The sequence below is a fragment of the Paramisgurnus dabryanus genome, chromosome 6, assembly GCF_030506205.2.
Source record: "Paramisgurnus dabryanus chromosome 6, PD_genome_1.1, whole genome shotgun sequence".
Classification (NCBI taxonomy): Eukaryota; Metazoa; Chordata; class Actinopteri; order Cypriniformes; family Cobitidae; genus Paramisgurnus; species Paramisgurnus dabryanus.
Window position 1 is genome coordinate 13,284,610 of NC_133342.1, and position 20,961 is coordinate 13,305,570.

The 20,961-nt window shown below is 37.1% G+C and overlaps 1 protein-coding gene across 1 annotated transcript in view; it reads left to right on the plus strand.

Annotated features, from left to right (window-relative positions):
* Positions 1 to 8,019: 8,019 nt before the first annotated feature.
* Positions 8,020 to 20,961, plus strand: part of ccl34a.4 (chemokine (C-C motif) ligand 34a, duplicate 4) — a 79,094-nt gene continuing 66,152 nt past the window's right edge. Inside the window, exon 1 of the mRNA XM_065267116.1 lies at positions 8,020 to 8,080. The gene's annotated coding sequence lies outside the window, so the exon portion shown is untranslated. The remainder of the gene's footprint in view (positions 8,081 to 20,961) is intronic.

Below are 20,961 nucleotides of genomic sequence, written 5' to 3' on the forward strand. Positions count from 1 at the left end.
TAGTTGTGTTTGACAAATGAAAATGTCTAACGAGAACATGTAACTGTATGTAACTGTTGTTCCCTGAGAAGGGAACAAGATGCTGTGTCTCCCTTGGCATACTTCCTGCATCCCTATAACGCCAACTTTGGCAATATTTCAGATAGCGATATACTTTCTGGCTCCCGCGCACCCTGTCTTTGTCGTTAAGACTCACCATTGGTTGAATTTGATATAAACATTCAGACACACCCATGGAGGTGTCCCCAAAGTGTTACCGCAGTGACGCAGCGCAAGTTCCCCCAAAAGGGAAGTGTAACAATGTATCTTAAAAGGTAACACAATGTAACCTTGCTCTCACTTAAAATGTGTCCCCAAATTTAGCCCTTGAATTTGAGGGTATTGGACCTGGAAAGTCCTTGAAAGGTCCTTGAATTTCAAGTTAACTAAGGTGTGGGAACCCTGAAGAAGTCACCATCTGCCACTGCTGTGGAATGTTTGTAAAAACGATCAGAAGCCCCATTGACTTCCATAGTAGAAAAAAATAATAATATTGAAGCCAATTGGGCTTCTGATTGGTTTGGTTACAAATATTTCTCAAAATATCTTCCTTTGTGTTCATCAGAACAAAGAAATACAGGTTTGTAACAACATGAGAGTGAGAAAATGATGACAACATTTTCATTTTTAGGTCTACTGTCCCTTTAAACTGCGATTGAAAAGTCTAAATGGCACCTATATTTATAAAAAGTACATGTACCTTGTGCAAGACGTACTTTAAAATTCACGAGGTTAAACTAACTTTTATGAGAATTATTATTATTTTCTTCCTGTACACTGTAGTACATCGCAGTACTGTACGCTGTTAGCAGTACACTGAGAGAAAATCCATGTGTGATTTGTCACCATTTCCACAAACTTAGACACCCAGGCACACAAGCCCCATCCTTAATGGACACTCTGTGCACGCTAAACAAATTAAGCCCACGCATTACAGCTAGAGTGCTAGACAAAGAGAGATAAAGATGCTAAAGCTAATGGCTACCAACACTCTCTCCTAACACGGTGATTGATGGGAGCGGGTAACGTAGTTACCGAAGCCCCGGAGGCACGCCGGATAAGCAGCCCTGCAGCTAGACATCGAAGGACGTTCACATACCCTGAGTCAATGCATTACTATCCATCAACGCTCAGACACCTTTAACACCATTACAGAGATACTTTCACTTAGTCTAGACAGGGGAAAAACAAACTTATCATCTTCACCTATAGATGGTGAAGTGAAATCAAGCTATAGACGGCGTCAGACAGCTGGGTCACATGTAGATGTCCATAAACAGCTGACTCAGTATTGTAATAAGTTCAAATTGGAGAGGACAACCAACCTGCTAAAAAAGAAAATGAGACATTGTTATCCAACAACTCTGAGAAATGACTCCTATTGAGGACTCCTTGAGAAGATAATTGCGTTAGTCTGATAAACAGCAATAACCGTAGCAATGGTGCTGGCAGAGATAAGGAACAAGACGGGTGAAGCCCATTAGGACACACTTCCTCACGAGAGAGAGAGTGAATCTCTCTCACATCAGTGGACGTTAATCAGATCTGGGGCCAGAAGAGGGTCTCATCTGCACCTTTCATCTTTCACTCCATCTGTCACTCCATCATTCTTACCTTCGAGATTAATGCACACGCCATTACTCCTGTGTGCCGACTATGTTACCAGGCCAGGAGGTAAGGACCAATCAGCTGCTTCTTTGGCACGACATAAGGCTGGACGCATAAAACTGCTAACGGAGGTGAGGTTAGATGAAGCAGAAGGGATGGTGTATGTTGTCATGTTAACAAATATTACATGCAGTTCAACGCACCGGCTCACCGCGCAACAGGGAGACTCATTAGCAAACATCATTTTGACAGATTTCGTCATGGTTCCGATCATGTGGATCATTTTGAAGCCCGTTGAGAATTCCAACAACCCCTTTTCGAACCTGTCAGGGTCAGCGGGTTAACCAGCCATCTCTAAGCCCTGACCTGGCCTCGGACCTTGGCAGAGAAATCTGCTGAAAGTCAAAGGAAGACCCCCTGGGCTCACGCTGTGACTCAAGGGCACAATTACGCCCAATGTTTCCAAACACATCACGCAGTTCGTAATGAGTTAGTTAGGCTGAGAGCATAATCTGCCTCAAACTGAGGTATTTGATTCTGACCCCATTTAACCCTGCAAGTGAAGTGAAGCATAACACATACTTTTATGTTTATTTACTTTTTATGCATTTAATTGAGAAGCACTTGCAACAGATATTTAATTTACAAGTATGTTACAAGTGTCAGTCTGAATCTAAGCTTGTTATTCGGGCACCGGGATTTACTCTTTATGAATTGGTTTTGGTTTAAGGTGGACAAAACCTTTAAGAATAGCATGAATAGTCACCAGTGACGAACAAGTGAAGGGATGGAGGTTGGTATCTAAAGTAATCATTTCTGGATCAACTGTGGCTTTCAATGCCCGTGAACCATAAAATCTGGGCTGGCGCACAAGAATTTAACTGCTTATTGATGTATGTTTCTCCACCCGCTAAAGAGTCCAAAGAATCATTGAGACCCTGGAACATGTCATTTATTTCTCATCAAATCTCAAACATGGTGCTTTAAAACAACAACAACAAAAAAACAATATATTTATTTGAAACCAGACTAAATCATAAGGTTAACATCCAGATGAACTGGAAGCCATGGTCAGTTTTAACAGGTAGTAAATTTTATAGCTAAAACACTATCAATTATACAGAATGAGATGTGTGTTATTTGTGGTGTTGTGGCAGGTAAACAAGTTTGATCTAAAAAGTGCTTCTGAAGACAACAATAAAGTTAGGAAAAGGGTATAGCGACTGTAAAAAATTGCTGTAGTTATGCAGCTGGTTCCCAGTAACTTACTGTAGATTTAATGTATGTTATTTACTGGCAACAGTGTTTGTTTAAAGTTAAATGAACATTAAACATTAAAAGTCTTTATCTTTACATAAAACTATAAAAACAGCCTCATGCAAAGCATTCTGGGAACCAGAAATCCTCATCAACCTTTTTCTATTTTTTTTTAATTTCTAATAATTATTTTTCCTTCAGGTTTTGGTTCCCAGAATGCTTTGCATGGGGCTGTTATTTTATAGTTTTATTATGTACAGATAAAGACTTGTTAATGTTCATTTAACTTTGAACAAACTGTTGCCAGTAAATAACATAAATTTAAATTCACAGTAAGTTACTGACAAATAGCTGCGATTGCATGATTTAATGCATAATCAGCCGAAGTCTGCATATTTATGCTGGGGATGCATTTTTTAAATAATACGCTGCACTTTCGCGGCATAAATTGCAAATTTCCGACCGCAAAACATGCGGGGCTTGCATGATTTCATAATCCCCGCATTTTCGTAGCAAAAATCACAAATATCTTAGCAAAATAGTTGAAAAATGTTGCATTTACCTCACACAAGCGCAGCAATGTCCCCTGTTGCCATGGGAACGTTATGAAGTGACGTATGTGACGTGAACATTGAAAAGCTGAAAACAGTTTTTGCAAGTTCCCGCAGTTTTTCCAAGTTCCCGCAGTTTTTCCAAGTTCCCGCAGTTTTTGCAAGTTCCCGCAGTTTTTGCAAGTTCCCGCAATTTAATCGCATAAAATTGCATAAATATCCCGCATATTTCATCGCATTTTTTAAGAAAACGTGCCGCAAGATCAAGGATTTTTGCCCGCAACAATTACAAAAAAACTCAGCGTTTTTCTGGAAGGACTGTTTTCTAGTGCAGTGGTTCTCAAACTGGGGGCCTCGAGATGGTGCCAGGGGGGCCCCAGTTTTATGACATTTTATAAAATACATTAATTTATCATGAATTCTGTGTAATTAAACCTAAAAAATAAGGCTACTAACCAACAGCACTACTTTGTATAATTTAAGGTTTTGTTCAATTAAAATGTTAAGTTTTTTGTCATAAATTTTGTTTGGGGGGGGGCGCAAAGGAATGCACCGCACACAAGGGGGGCGCACGCTGAAAAAGTTTGAGAACCACTGTTCTAGTGTACACTGAGATATATTTTTGTTACTTTAACTTATCACAACTCACAACTTAAAATAATAAGTTGAATTGACTTGCATAAGTTTGTATCTTCATGCTGCATTTGTTACATTTTTGTATAATGAATGTTTAAATATTAATTAAATTATTTACTTAACCGGAGTAAAAAATGAAAGAATATAACCAAGAATAAATTGCCCATCTATGAAGAGATAAAATGGCTATGAGACATTTCAAGTTTGTAGGAGTTAAACTCCAGGGAAGAAAATTGAAGGAGGTCTATATGGTTGAAGAGTTCAGACATCCAGATAAAAAAAATGAGAGACAGAGAAAATGAAATCTCAGGATTAGAAAAACAGCTTTTCAGATCAATGGCCGAGAAAAGGTCTGAGTATCGATTTGAGAAAGGTACTTGTGGCGTATGAAAACACAGAGGTGGATTTTCTATCTCCTGATGGCTTTGATGACCTTCCTCTGGTCCGCAGAGGCAGGCAAACCAGCTACAAAGCTTTCATATCTCAGGCAAGTGTCCATTTCTATCAAATTCAGGGGTAGGAAAGCATAACCTGACTGAATCTTATTAAAAAAAAAGGATGAAAGAAAAGCCTCAAGTGCTGTCCGTTCTGATCTTAGTAGTGAAACTGTAATTGGCTCGTAGTCCACCGACATGATCTTGTCAGCTGTTATGTGATGGACAGCCCTTGGTCCCAGAAAGCCTCATTTGGTGGTGAGTTTCTTGCACACTTTAGCAATAAATATTCCTTGCTTCATCTCCTTGTGGAAGAACACTGCTCATGCGAACACGCACTGAAAGCTCTTACATCTCATGAAAATCTAGAATATTTCATGAAACTACGATGAAATATCATTACACAATACAGCTGTGACCTTTCTATAGCATCTATTTCAAAATACCATACCAGTATGTTGGAACTTTGCTGGGCCTGCATACCACACTCTATATGAAACTTTCTCTCGCGCTCTCAGGTATCTATGTTTAAAAATGGCAATACAACAGCTATAAGCAATCTGAAACCACTATTCTAAATAAAGTGGCTTCAGGTCGGTTTAAGCAAAACCACACTTTACCAGAACAAGAGGGACAGGCTATTGATTAGGAGGGGGAGATTCCATTACTAGGGGTCATTTTTAATCCTGTCTTTCAGGGATACTAGTCTTATTGACCACAGGAGGACAAATTGAACGGAGGACGTGACAAAATGCACACACGAAACCCTTTTCCAAGAAGATAACACACTAAGCAGAATGAGACATGAGGGATTCAGGCCAAATAGAGTGCGATAAAATGAAAGAAGTGGAATACAGACGGACAGGGTTATCGCTCACTGAAAATGATTATTAAACTATACGGAATTGGCTTTGTTGCTGTAACCACCTCTGGCTAATTTCTCAATATGTATTTTATCTCTCATATAGCAGAGTACACACTGTACTGAAATCTATTATAGGGATTCTCAACTGGTGGGTCGCGGCCCAAATATGTCACAGCCACAGGCCTAATCTTACAGAGTCATGGACAGCAGGCTAAAGACAATAATGAATTGCAAATAATCAATCACATATGCACTGTAAAAAGTGAAAGTTGGATTGATTAAAAAAATTACTTCAATTTGAAAACACCTAAAAATAGAAAAGTTGAAAAAGGTTTTATAGGTGTAATATAAGTCATTTCTAAAATTCACTTTAAATTGGTTACTTTAAGTGAAACCAAAGTTTTTTAAGTGTTACCAACTAAAGTAATTTGTTTAAGTAGATCCAGCGTTTTTAAGTGTATTTGGGAATTGGGATAGCAAAAAATGGCTGATAGAGAGGAAAATATGCTTTCCACATCTTCCACAAATTAATATAATTTGGCAGAGACTAGTCAAAGTATAGGCAGACACCAGCATGGACAGATTGCATGACAGCCCCTTATTCTCAAAAACCATGAACATAACTATAAAAATCTGTGTCATGTACCAAAACCACTCAGGAACCTCTGTTTTACTATTTATTATAAATATAGAGAATAAATGTAGCCACTTTACACAACAGTCACACCTCAGCTTGTTATTTTAATGCAGTCAAAACTGGTCTGTAAAGAAAGGTTTGGATGTAAGAATCTGATCTGCATACAGTATGATGGTGCTTCAAACAGTCCCAGGCTACTGCTATGCGGCTATATTTAGAATAGTATTGTCATGCCACTCTTACTCTGTCTGCAGTATACACTATGCAGTATGTTTATTTTGCATGCAAAGGCAAAGCTAACATAAAAAGTGACCAAAACACAGCTAGACCAGCTTGCTACACCAGCAATACCAGCTAAAACCAGCTCACCAGCTTATGCTTATAATTTTTCAGTAGGGCACGGGATACCCAGATAGTAAATGGATAAATGCCCAGTGTGGCAGAATTGCAGACACAAATTGTTTTCTACACTCTTTTGATTGCCAAGTATTTAGAAATGATTATAAAAAATAATAAATAATGTTATAAATACACATAATTTACTAAATTATACATGCATATTTTTGAGGTCACATGATAATGTTTGCAATTAGGTGCATTCTTTTTTAAATAGTTTTAATAGTTTTTTTTTTTTAAAAATTTAGTATAACAACATGGTACATAATTAGTATATTAAGTCATTAAAGCGTTAATGCTCACGCATGCGCAGAATAGATGTGCTATTTGACGTTGGCTGTTCTGCGGTGTATTTATAGTTTAGTTTGAATAAAGAACTGATTAATAAATCTGATTCCGAAGTCAGAACAAAGACTGTACAGACACGCAATACTAAAATATTGTTTAAGGATATTGTACAGTAACAGATTAGAGGTAAAAAAATGAGTTTTCATTCAGACGCGTTGACCAGCAGAGGTCGTCGCCGTCCTGCGTCTCGTGCGCTTCGATATGTTTACAATAACAGAACAGAACCCGCTAAAAACCAGGCAAACCATGTCAAAATCGACTAACCTAAGGTATTTGTCAGAACTGTTCTGTTTCTCACGTATGGCTATAGAAGCTATGACAAGAACGACATCGTATTTTAATACAACCATCATTTTTTCAGGACGCTGTTTAGTACAATTGATAATGGCACGCGCGTGCGTCTCGAAAAAAGGTAACTTTATGATCTTTTCTGGTTTTGGGTGTTTACATGGGTACTTCTGACACAAAACATTGTGTTTACACGCAAAATATTTATAATAATTCGTTGAACAGTATTAGTTTTCCTGACAACATGACATGAAATTTAAATACATGTACTGAAGCCCTGGCGCGGGGTTGGCACGCGCTGCAACAGGTCCTTGTCAATCACCACCATACTTCCATTTTACAATGAATATCTGGCAAAATTATAATACATGATGTGAATTCTGTTAAACAGCAAAGTCATTTTTGTAAACATGTTTTTCATTTTCAATGTAGTTTACACTGCTTTCCCTACTGAACAATCAAGCTAAGACCAGCGTGAGCTGGTTCTAAGTGGTCTCCCAGCTTGGTTTTAGCTGGTTTTGTTTGTGTAACAAGCTGGTCAAGCTGTGTTTTGGTCAGTCTTTAAGCTGATGCCAGGCTGGGAGGACCAGCTTAAACCAGCTTGCTTATGCTGGTCGTACTGTAAGTGGATTTTGCAATAAGGTTTGAGTTATCTTCTTCTAACCCCACTTGTAACCCAGGTTAACATTACATTAATAACATTTACTTTTGTCTAAAAAGTGACTTACAGTACATTACAATTTATATATGTTTGTAACAGTGTGTGTTCCCTGGGTTCGAACCCATGACCTATTAAGCTGCTAACCCAAAGCTCTACCACTTATTAATTGTTTAATCAGGTTAATGCATGAACTGTTTAAATATGATAGCTCAGTATTACATTTACGCATAACCCTCAGTTACAATTTTAAGTATGAGAAGCCTTAATGTGAATCCCATGCTTTTTCTTTTCCAGTTCTGGAGCCTGGAGAGGAGGTTTGTGGTTGCCCTTCGATTGCTGTTGTGCCCTTGTCTAATACAGGTGAGTCATTGAATGTAATCTCCCTGTGTCAGAAAGCATCGATCTTGTCCCTTCCTCTCAAGTTAAGCTCTGTCCCGGGAGTACACGTCCATCAGGTCTATCAAATCACACGCTCAGCACAAACTCTCTGCTTTTGCTTACTTTCTATCTCAAACACATTTATTTTGTACATGTTAAAGTGTTCCCTGTTATGTTTGCTTCTGCGAGCTATAATAATGCAGTGATGTTGACTTCAAAGATGCATTTTTGAGTATTACTTTACATTTTAAGTAGGCTAAATAAGTTAAATGGTGGATGAACATTTTAGGCAGCATGCCCAGCTTACTTTTCTCTGTTCCTATTATCAGACACTTTTAGTGGAAAACATTTGGTGGAAAATAGGCTTGCAATGCTATCAGTAATGAAAACTTTTTGTTATTGCTTTATGCTGCATCCACACAAGAATATTTCTGTTGCTAAGTGCCAAATAGTGTTTTAGTGAGAGAGTAGACTCATTTTATCTTGTGTAATGTTTTTTAATTTTTGCAATGACTAAACTGGAATGTGATCTGTGCCAGTACTTGTTTATTAAAATCCGTCTGTTTATAGCTTTGTCATTTCTATACAAAAAAGTTCAGTTGTGTATGACAGACTTGCAAATTGTAGTGACCCTCCCTAGGCCTGTGAGTATACACTGGGAGTTTAGGTCTGTCTTATTACCGTGCAATATTATCACATTTCATGGACGAACAGGCCAAAGAAGGTAATTACCTGCCCCGTGCTATTAAGCCCTGTTTTATTCCATTCATTTTCGCATGGCCTGCTCAGGCAAAGGGCTGTTGACATTTATTTCCCGTCTGTAGATTTACGAGTACCTCGGCTTGGCCAAGCCATAAAAAATCTGGGGAAGAAAACCATTCTGTGTGTCAGTGTGTGTCCACGCACATGTGAAGGTGACAGACTCCAAATGCACGATTGTCAGCGCTCGCACATTTATATGCGATTTTTAGTGGCTGTTATATAAACAATATTGATTGACAATTTCAACGCTGTTGCTTTTGAAGAAAAATAACAGTTTTTATGGATACAAGGTCTTTGTCAAGCTGTCCCTGAGATGAAGGACACGCTGCACCGGGAAGACAAATGTGATCCGATCTTTAGACAGGTGTTAGCTTGCCACCTGTGAGATTTGATCTCAGTCAATTCAATCGTTTTGTTTATTCTCTCCCTTATCAGAGGTATCCTCAGGTTTAATAACTGCACGCCTCTCACCTGCTTTTCACCGTAACCGTGTTTCCTACATTTCGCGATGCATTTTTCATCATAAAAAAGGCTCGATATCGGATGAGCATCTGAAGCAGAGTATTGATTGTAATTTCCTGCAACGTTCATTCCAATCACAAGCTTTATTAAGAATCTCATTTCTGTCTACACGGTGGTTTGCTGAAACAAAAAGCAGTGCAAACAGAGACACCATAGCCTCATGCATTTATACTGCGTTAGCTTAATGTTTGCTTGTATTATTACATGTTTTGTTTAAAAGTATGCATGTGCAAAACGGAAAGGATTAAAGTCTATGCATGCTTGCTTCTGCTTGTGCCAACAAATCTTTCGGAGTGGCAGCAGTAAACTGTTTATTCATTGCTTCACTAAAACTGGCATTTAGGCTTTTTGCTGTATCCTTTATTTATTACATTAATACTTGATTTACACTACCTTCACATTTATTGGGCGCTGCTGCCTCTCAAGAGAGATTTTTACCTGTAGACAACAAAGACTATTTTGCATTGCACAGAGGCAGGAGAGAGAGTAGGTGTGTGGATTTTGGCACTGGCACAACTCCATCGTACTAAAGTCTCTGCTTTGGGTGATTCTGCCCCCATGTGGTAATAGTGTGAGATTGCAGTGCTCAATATTTAGATTTGGCAATGCAGCTGTTTTCGGTTTTCACTATTTGAATGAAAATTCAATAGACATCTTTTAAAGAGGTGTGTACAGTATATTGCTCATAATGCAAACCCATATAGATTAAAGCAAGGTAATGGATTACTGTAATGCAATGGGACAACGTTTTATTTAAATAACCAATATTTATTAAATTAATTTGACTAAACAATAATAAAGCAATTTTTCATAAATTACACTCTCACGATATAAAATTCAATTGGTTGAAATGTAATAAAAACGACATTTACGAAAACATAAAATGATACAATCTCTATAGACCAGTCTAGGGTTAGACCAGTATATCTGTAGTGTTTCATCTCACAACCTTCTGGGTACATTCAGGCTTACTAAACATTGTATAGAATTTAATTGTCCTTTGGTGTTTTATTTTTGTCCCAGGCACCCAGTCTCATCTGAATTTTCCTAACGCCTGGCTTGCTTTTCTTGTGTTTTTTCCTGCGTAGTTTTATCTTCTTCGCTGTGGTTGTGTCCATTGTTGTTGATGAAACAGTAGTCGGTGGAGCAGTTGTGGTTCTTCTAGTCTGCGTTGGTGTAACTGAACATTGATTTGCAGTTGATGGTAAACTCTTTTTGGACAGTTTAGTTGGCTTGGTGGTCATTGTCCTGATTTCTGTCTGCAGTCTTGTACTTGTAGTTTTGAATGTGGTCACTGTTGATGGAGCAGTTGAGACTGATGTTGCTGTACTTGTGCTGATCACTGTCTCTGGTCTTGTTGTTTTGATTGTTGAAGATTTGATGTTTTTGATGTCTTTTGATGTTATTGTACTTGTACTGATCTCCGTCTTTGGTCCTGTTGTTGGAATTGTTGTAGACGAGGTTGGAATACGTAAGGATATACTAGTCTCACACCTAGGGAGTTCTTTGGTAGGTTTCATTATCGCTTTTTTATCCAATTCTGCTTTTGCATTCTTGGCCCAATTATCCTCTGGATCTGAACAAATAGTTTTATTTTTCTTGGTGCGGAACCTGTGCATGGAAAATATATATATATATTTTTTTACAATCGTTTAATTGTCTATTTATAATTGTTTCAGATTATTGATTTATATGCAAATGTAATACTAATGTATAAAATATTAGTCTTAAACTTGCCTTATTGCTGTAATGGCACACAGCGATGTATTTTGTATATAATAATCCAAAAGGTCTACATGTGGTACACGGGTGTTTAACACCTTAAGACAGCATGATGCAACCATACCATCTGCAAGAGAAAAACATGTTATTCAAATTAACTAAAACATACATGCTTTCATGAAGGTACACTGTCAACCCCACATCTATACATTTAATGATGTCAAAAAAGTTACTCAGGCCAAACCACAATATTTCTCTGTAAAGCTGTAGAATTAAAATTTTAAAATTATTAAATCTTACCTGCTATCACAACACTCATCAGCCTTAAATAAAAAAGAAGAAGAGTTAGAAAAGTGAACTTCATCTTGTCCTCTCGCGCACTTCTAGTCATGAAACTCTTCTGGGTTGCAGGGTCTATGTTTAGGGAGGTCTCTCAGCCCACAATGCTCACCACCCTTTCTGATCACTTTTCTCCGTCATGTAGGCCCACAGACACCTCAACCAGGGACAGGAAGAGATGAGTGTGCTGTGGAAGACAGAGCAAGAAATGCATTCAACCACTTAGAGGAAAATAAGGGGTTACATCATTTACATTGATCATTTAGGCTGACCGCTGTTCACAATGACTTGCTACAGTACAAATGTAGACTTAGTTCAGCTAATGTGGCAATTCACATAAATTAAGATAAATAACGCAAAACTATAAACATACAACCGGCCACATGTGGTTTTACTTTTCTATAGCATATTATGGTATACAATATTACTACACTGTAAAAAATCTGGATGTTTGGAAAAAAAGCGACGAACCTAACTTGATAGGTTGTTTTAACCCAAAATGCTGGGTTGTTTTAACCCATTGTTGGGTAAAATAAATTTTTGGGGGCTGTTTTAATGCTAACCCATTATTTTTTTTAATGTTCAACTCTCACCCCCTAAATGTGTTAGGATATCAATAAAAACACATTTTGCTAAATTGTCCAAAAAGGTTGCTCAAAGCCTTACACATATTTTTTTACAAAAACTGTACCATTTAAAAAAACGCACAACACACATAAAACTTGCTTCTTGGAGGGTAACTTTGTTTCAGTTATTTCAGTCTCTTCTAATCCGAGTAACCATATAGCGGACTTGCTTCGTGTTGCTTCAGTCATTGTCTCATTGTATACTGTATATTGTCTATTGTGCCTCATTCACATTGAAGCGTTCTTGCTTTGAAAGATATAACAACTAAAACAGGAGTTTTAGCATGGTCAAATAAGTCCATTGCTGCCATAAGTATATATTATTAAACAATACATGCTAGCACAAAGTATCACATACGCAAATGTGTTAAACTTCAAAGGTCTTGAGCAACCTCTAAATATTATTTTATATTGAAAAAATGTGCCAAATTTTTTATTATTTATTCCCACATATTGGTGGGGTGAGAGCATGAACTTTTAAAAGTTGAAAAATAAGGACCACTCTATTGGTATTATGCTATGCTTTATATGTTATTACTTTTATATAGCATAGTATTGGTTATATACTACAGTAATAGAGTCTTTAGTTTACATCAGGGGTCTTCAACTATTTTTCTTCGAGGGCCATGATGCGGGCCAAACTTTTACCCCTATTTTTACCATGTATATATTTTTTACTTTTACCTGTTATATTATGTAAGTAAGAAATAATTGATGTCGGGCCGTTGAATTATACAGTATAAGACAATAATGCACATCCAAGGTGGTTATTACACTGCGGGTGTGCATTGTTTGAATAATTGAAAGGACCAGAGTCAATTATTCCACTTATACCACGGTTACCAAAAACATTGCTCTGGTGCCTATATTTAAGACATTTGACAAGGTGTGCAGTTATCGAAAAATAATGCATACCAGTGGAGCATTTCTCAACCAATCAGAATACAGCATTCAACAGTGCCATGGTATAATATGTTATAACTTATGTTGTTTTTGTTACTTTTTGTTATAGGGTATATATTAAAAAGATGCACACATTTTGTATCTAGCATTTCGCCTTTTAATGACTAAAAACTCATTTTTTTATATATATATATTTTAAAAACAATTGCAGTTTAACGTTGCAAAAGCCAAGTGTTAATAGTTCAACTACTAACATTGCACAAAAAAGTGCAAGTGTTAATAATGAACACATGTATTTTTTCTAACTGTAATACAGAACTCTTTAAAGTTATTTTGTTTATAACTGTTTAACTTTTATAAATTGTTTTATTTCAAGTATTCACAACATACAGCCAGTCTTCTCTTAACAATCAAATTCGCACTTTATGTTTTTATTTTTAATATTTTAAAGATATATGGACTAAACGGCCTTTACATTGTACACTACATTCAGACACGACTGTTGGAGTTTGCCCCCTAGTGGCAGTCATAATGAAATTTTAGTTTTTTCATAATTCCATATCAACATGGGAGAGAAGCTCATTCCAGCGCAAGAGCCTTTAATTTATGAATATATTTTTAGTTAATAATTTACTTATCAGCCATCAATTGTTTTTAAATGATTCAAGTGTTACTGATAAAGTTAAACATAAAAAACCTTGCATTGTGTTTTGATTGGAACACACTGATATACATCACTCCTGGTCGGTGTGTCACATGCGGTGTAGTCGCACAAGTTTACTTTTTGTAATGCATCCAAACAAAGCCCAAATTTGATCCGATAATTACACACCTGCAGATGGTTGGCACTCCACACAGCCCCTTTACGACTCTTCTGTCGGTTTATTGGCTGTCATTTGTCATGTACAGTGGAAACTTACCACGCTGATCTTAAATCAGACAAAGATGACTGGCAGGCTGGATGAAAATGTTTGGAGGGCCGCAGTTGGATCGCGGGCCGCCAGTTTTCTAGTCTACATGATACTTGAGGATACTTAAAAAAATCTATGGTGTTACCATAATACATGTCCTAAAAGTGTTTTGCTTATTAAAAAATATTTTTAGGTGCATGTATATGTACAGTAGAGTTATGTAATATAATTGCCTTGACTCAGGACTGAACTATGCTACATATGCAACACGTAAGGCAGAGACAAAAAGTAGCTTTGATGTTGAAATGAACAGCCAAATTGAAATTGTGTTGCTAAAAATAAAACCCTGTGCACTTTGTAAGCGTGTGTATAAAGCAGGTCTGTTAAGTGCGTGTGGAAACTACAGAGGCCTTATAGGGGCCGTATTCTCGAAACCACAGGCGTCTTATTCACCCTTAATGGGATATTCCACATCTCAATAAGACCTTAAAACAAAACCAGCTCCCACCCAGCATTCACCTACACTTTAACTGAAACACGTGGATGTTAGTTATCTAAAATGCCTATTGTTTAATGTGATTTGAAAGTGTTTAGCATATTATACGGTTAACATTCGTTTTTAGCGTGTGTAATTTTCTCTGCTTTTTTGGTGTCTACTGTCATGGTCATTTCCATTATTGCAGTATGTGAAAGTAAATGTCGTGCTCTAAATGAATAACCACATGCGCATTTCCTGTTTCAGCTCACACAAAAGAAACATCATATGATGTCCTGCATCTGAACTTTTTGTTGAGAGGTATTGTGCGTATATAGACCATCAGTAGACCACATCACATTTTCTTAGTCAAGAGGAAATAGTGGCTATGCTTGCACTTTACTGTGCTTGCAAAAATATGCAAACATGTAGTAAACCAAACAGCAGCTAGCTGGTAATGTTCACATCTCTGACATATATTTATGAACCAGAATTACATAAATAGGGGCACTGAAGAGGTTTGATTTATAATTGTAAGGGCTTTGTCCTTCATTTGTTTTACTTTAACCCATAAGTTGGAAAAGAAAGATTCAAGAATCTAGATATACAGCAGTACTCCACAGTTGTTTTAGTATCGACATTGTCATGTGCGTCCGCAATCGTCACTATGCATAATGTGGAATTATGTGAAGATATGGGTGTATATTAATATTCTATTCTTATTACAGTGAGGAAAATAAGTATTTGAACACCCTGCTATTTTGCAAGTTCTCCCACTTAGAAATCATGGAGGGGTCTGAAATTGTCCTCGTAGGTACATGTCCACTGTGAGAGACATAATCTAAAAAAAATCCAGAAATTACAATGTATGATTTTTTTAACTATTTATTTGTATGTAGTTTTTCACCTGGTTTGCACACACTGCAGGAGGGATTTTGGCCCACTCCTTCAGACAGATCTTCTCTAGATCAGTCAGGTTTCTGGCCTGTCACTGAGAAACACAGAGTTTGAGCTCCCTCCAAAGATTCTCTATTGGGTTTAGGTCTGGAGAGTGGCTAGGCCACGCCAGAACCTTGATATGCTTCTTACAGAGCCACTTCTTGGTAATGCTGGCTTTGTGCTTCGGGTCCTTGTGATGTTGGAAGACCCAGCCTCGACCCATCTTCAATGCTCTAACTGAGGGAAGGAGGTTGTTCCCCAAAATCTTGCAATACATGAACCCGGTCATCCTTTCCTTAATACAGTGCAGTAGCCCTGTCCCAAGTGCAGAAAAACACCCCAAAAGCATGATGTTACCACCCCCATGTTGGATGCACTCATCATTCTTCTTCCTCCAAACAATTTTAGTGGAATTATGACCAAAAAGTTCTATTTTGGTCTCATCTGAACACATGACGTTCTCCCATGACTCCTCTGGATCATCCAAATGGTCATTTGCAAACTTAAGACGGGCCTGGACATGTGCTGGTTTAAGCAGGGGAACCTTCCGTGCCATGCATGATTTCAAACCATGACGTCTTAGTGTATTACCAACAGTAACCTTGAAATTGGTGGTCCCAGCTCTTTTCAGGTCATTGACCAGCTCCTCCCATGTAGTTCTGGGCTGATTGAGACCCCACGAGGTGAGATCTTGCATGGAGCCCCAGTGCGAGGGAGATTGACAGTCATGTTTAGCTTCTTCCATTTTCTAATGATTGCTTCAACAGTGGACCTTTTTCACCCAGCTGCTTGGCAATTTCCCCGTAGCCCTTTCCAGCCCTGTGGAGGTGTACAATTTTGTTTCTAATGTCTTTGGACAGCTCTTTGGTCTTGGTCATGTTAGTAGTTGGATTCTTACTGATTGTATGGGGTGGACAGGTGTCTTTATGCAGAAAACAGGTGCATCTAATTCAGGATAATAAATGGAATGGAGGTGGAAATTTTAAAGGCAGACTAACAGGTCTTTGAGGATCAGAATTCTATCTGATAGACAGGTGTTCAAATATTTATTTGCAGCTGTATCATACAAATTAATATAAAAAAAATCATATATTGTGATTTTCAAAGTAAATCTCTTTTTTTGGACTACAACAAACATCTGGATTGTTGGCAACAGTTTACTTTCTGGGATTGGTGATGTAGTAATTAATTTGTCACGTTTAATTACTTTTTTACTGGTTTTAATGTCTAACACAGAAACAGGACATATATGTATATAACAATGGCATTATTTATCCCTTAGTTGCATGAAAGTACAGTATATGACAGTTCAGAGACTAGTAGCAAAAGCGCAAACATTAACCTGGCTTTGAAAGCAAATGTGACGTAATGACGTCACAGATATGCAAATTAGTATGTCAAGAATCGATTCTGAATTTAATCGGGACCCTAAGAATCGATTCTGAATCGATTCATAAGGGTCCAAGCGATTCCCACCCCTAGTAAGGAGTGTCATATTTCCTGCTGACCTCAGAGGAATTCAGACCAATCACAGCGTACAATTTAGCTGGCCAATCAGGAACACACAGCTTTTCAAATCTGTGCATTTCAGAAAGAGAGTGAAATCTGGAGCTACAAAAATATACGGTATGTGGAAAAATAATGTGTTTTTTAACCATAAACCACACCAACACATTGCATTATACCAAATACACAAAATAACATTGTTTTTAGCAATGAAATAGGTGCTCTTTAAACAAAGTTTGTTGCTGCACATTCTTTATATGCACATGTTGAAAAAAATTATATATTATTATATATTGTAACTGTTCTCAAGTTGCCATCATATACAAGAAATGCAAGGTGCATGTTGAAACGGCACATTAAAATGTTACTTCACAATAATATTTTTTTTCAAATTGTTGCTGCCCTAAACTGAAGAGCCCCCTCAACTACATTAGGTGGTCTTAGGACTTTAATAAAAAACCAAATAAACATGTTCAGCTGAGGTTTTTTAGTAAAATATGCATACTAAAGGACTTTAGAACTGAAGGACTGCCTTCTGTTAGCCAGCAGTCTCCAGGCCAACATTATCCGCTCGTTAAGTCATGACGTAAGGAATACCGTTTCCATCTCCAAGCCACCACATTTAAACAGCCATTTATGAGCACTAATTATTCATTGCACACATTTAAGCGAAAATTTTATAAACTCACGTGTAAACTGCAGTCTCAGGCTCCCAGAATCAAAGACAGCAATAAATTAATAATTCATAAAAGATCCACTTCAATAAATCCATGTCTGGTCATCTCAGATTTTGTTATGGAGATATAAATTAGGATCGGTTGTTTTTGGCAGTTTTTCATTATGATACGAGTGTATTAAAGCCGTGATATTTCTCTATGACATCTATGAGCGGTTGGACCCGGAAGCAACGCATGACATCAGACTTAACAACCAGATACCATTGTGAAAACACCACGAGCACATTTTATTTTCACTCATTCATTTATTGCACAACCAAAATAATGTAAATAATGAATATGTAAAAATGTATGCATGTATGTAAATCAAAAATCAAATCTGCAAATGAAACATCAAGGCAAATGAATTAAAATGATCATTACTAGCAGAGCACAAATAAAGAATTGTCAAATAATCTGTCTGTGAAACATACACAACAGCTGCTAAATAGCTCCCCAGACTTTTCAAATAGAGAGAATTTTAAGGCGACCTGACACTAAATAAGAACAGGGGTATTTATTTTGATAAATTGTTTAATCATCATTTTTTTGGTATGTCCTCAATTGGTACTGATATCTTCTCAGCGATTTTCCTTTCCCGCTTTTTCCTCTCCTTCTCTTTGGCAGTTGTTTTATCTTCTTTGTGGACTTGGGTGAAGTTGTGATCATCACCGCCGTGACTGCTACGCTGTTGTCATTTGCTGTGGATCTTAAAGTGGTCAGTGGTGTTGGGATCTGTTTTGATTGAAATGTTTGGCACTCAACAGGTTCTTTGGAAGGTTCAATTGCACGTTTTGCATTCAGTTCTATCATTGCTTTCTTGGCCCATTTATCTTCAGGATCTGAACAGATTGTTTTGTTTTTCCTGGTGCGGAACCTGTACATGGAAAATTGTTATTTTTTTGTGCTCATCATTTCCCTTATGCATAGCCCACATTAAATATTGACTGTGTAAAATTTAACTTGCCGTATAGCTCTGATGGGACACAGACTTGTGTCTTGCACATAATAATCCAAAAGGCTTACAATTTGTACTTTGGTGTTTGACACAGTTAAACAACAGGTTACTTGAAGCAGGCCATCACCTATGAGAGAAGCATATCAGTAATTTATATTAACAGTCTGAAAACCTCCAAGTACTCAGGAAATTACACTGTCAACATGAATCTAGATTTTAGTCAAGTCAACATTGGTCTGAAAAGCTGCAGAATTATTCAGGACTCACCTCCTTCCTCAAAACTCCTCACTCCTGTAAAATAAAGAACACTTAGAAAATGACCTTCATTTTTCACGCTTAAACCAAATAAGCACAGACTATTACTGAGCTGAAGAAAGCTCATTAATATGATCAAAACTCACCTTGTGTTTGAACACTTTTGCACCATATGGAGTAAATGAGAGCAATTGAAAGAGTGAACTTCATCTTGCCGTCTTGCATACTGATGATGTGCTTCAAATTTTGTGGAGTTAAGTGGGAACCCTCCCTACAGAAACGGCACAGTACTGCTTTCACTTCGTTTTTTAAGCGGACAAAGTTAAAGTTTCAGTTGCGTTTCGTGACATTTTGGTATGGTCTAATTTTGACCTTTTTTAGTCATGTCAGACATGTCACACGTACATTATGCAACATGAATGAATGAATGAATGCCTTGCCATTTGAAGGCTCTTTGTGGGCTTTTAGCCTTTTTTATTTTTCAATTTCAATAAAGATCATTATTTGTAGTGAACTTGAACAATCATTATTTTATCATTATAAATCACAAGTTAAAAACAAGTTAAATGGCTTAAAGTTTTTTTTTTTTCATTACAATGTCCAGCATTTTCCATTATTTTAATTTCTATTTTCAAACAAATTACTTTCGAAATAAAATGCTAAAATATATGTGAATAGTTTGATAGAGTTGCTAGTTAGGGGGGCTAAAATGACATTAGGGCTGCAGCTTTCGATTATGTTTGTAATCGATTAATCTAGCACTTAATCAATTGATTAATCGATTAATCTGATAAAAATTATGTGTGTGTTTTTAAACAACCAAAACAAATAATGCATAAAGAAAATTAGGTGGCTGTAAAATTATCAAGCATTTGGCTTTTATTTTCTACAAAAATCTATTGCAATTTTTACCCATTAGTGTTTGTAAGTGCCAGTGCCAACAATTAAGCAATTTAATTTATTAATATGCACAACAGGTTTCATGCTGTAATCTAGCCCTGACATCAAAGTAAATATCTGGTTTATGTACATTTCTACACCTGCAGCATTTACCATTCGGTACTAACAAATAATATATAATTTCTGGGGTGAGCCTATTTGCTATGGTAACAACCTGTGTGTGTGTGTTTGTGTGTGTCCACTCGTGCTGTGCGTGAGGAAGAGTCACACCCCAGTCAGACCAGTTGCTTCATTGCAGTTTGGTACGGCAGAAATGCATACATTCATTTTCAATAGAACGCTGCATTTGTGATTATGCATCACTTGCATTGCGGTCCATTTTAGGTGAAGCATCCGTTGAAAAATCGCGTCACAACATCACGTCCTGGCATATACAGTGTTAAAATCAGCTAACATCAATAGGCTTAGGCTACATTACCTTGTTTCAGTGACACTTGGTGAAACAGCAGTGGATGTTTTCGGTTCAGGTGCTGAATGTAATGTAATGATAATAGTGTAATGATCCCAAACTTTAGACATTTTCTGCCGTTTATGGACATCTCCGCCAAAACATCTTGATTTAAAAAATATATATATATATTTTTTAAATTGGATATGAGGATGTGAAGGTAATGACTACAAGTCTTTTTTTAAACTTAATACTTCACACTTTCTTATTCTTTTTTGTGGGCTTTTACATATTTTCTTTCATTGTGCTCCTTGTACGCCTTACTGGTTGTTTTTGTTCTCTTTAAGGTCCTTTTTACACCTGGTCTTTTAATGTGTTTTCTCTGATCGTATAGCTATCTGAATTGTTAAAACTGTTCCATTTACATTTGGACACATAAATGCGTCTTGGCAAAACGGAATGAAGGAATGAATCCGATCTTCTACTTCTGCGCAAAATGCAAATATACTATTCATTCCTCCTCCTTAAAAAACTTAGGACGACATTTATGCAACAAAAGGCAGCACTTACTGTATGTTGTGTCGGCATCAGCTGGAGCACACAGTACAAAGCAGGAGGAAAGTGACGGTGTGATGATTTAACGTACAGGTCCATGACGGGGAAAAGCATTCACTAAACTCTCTCTCAAAGTTTTATTTCTTTGTTCATTGTCATTCGAGTTTATCATTGGACTCTTTAATTTGTTCTAGAAAGCTTTTTAACTCGTCGTCTGTTATCTTCTTTGCTGGCTAACTTCCAGGTGACGTGTTTATGTTTGGGAGGAGTAATGCGCTGACATATGTGGATTCATCAACCAGATTTATTTACACTTGTCCAGTTTC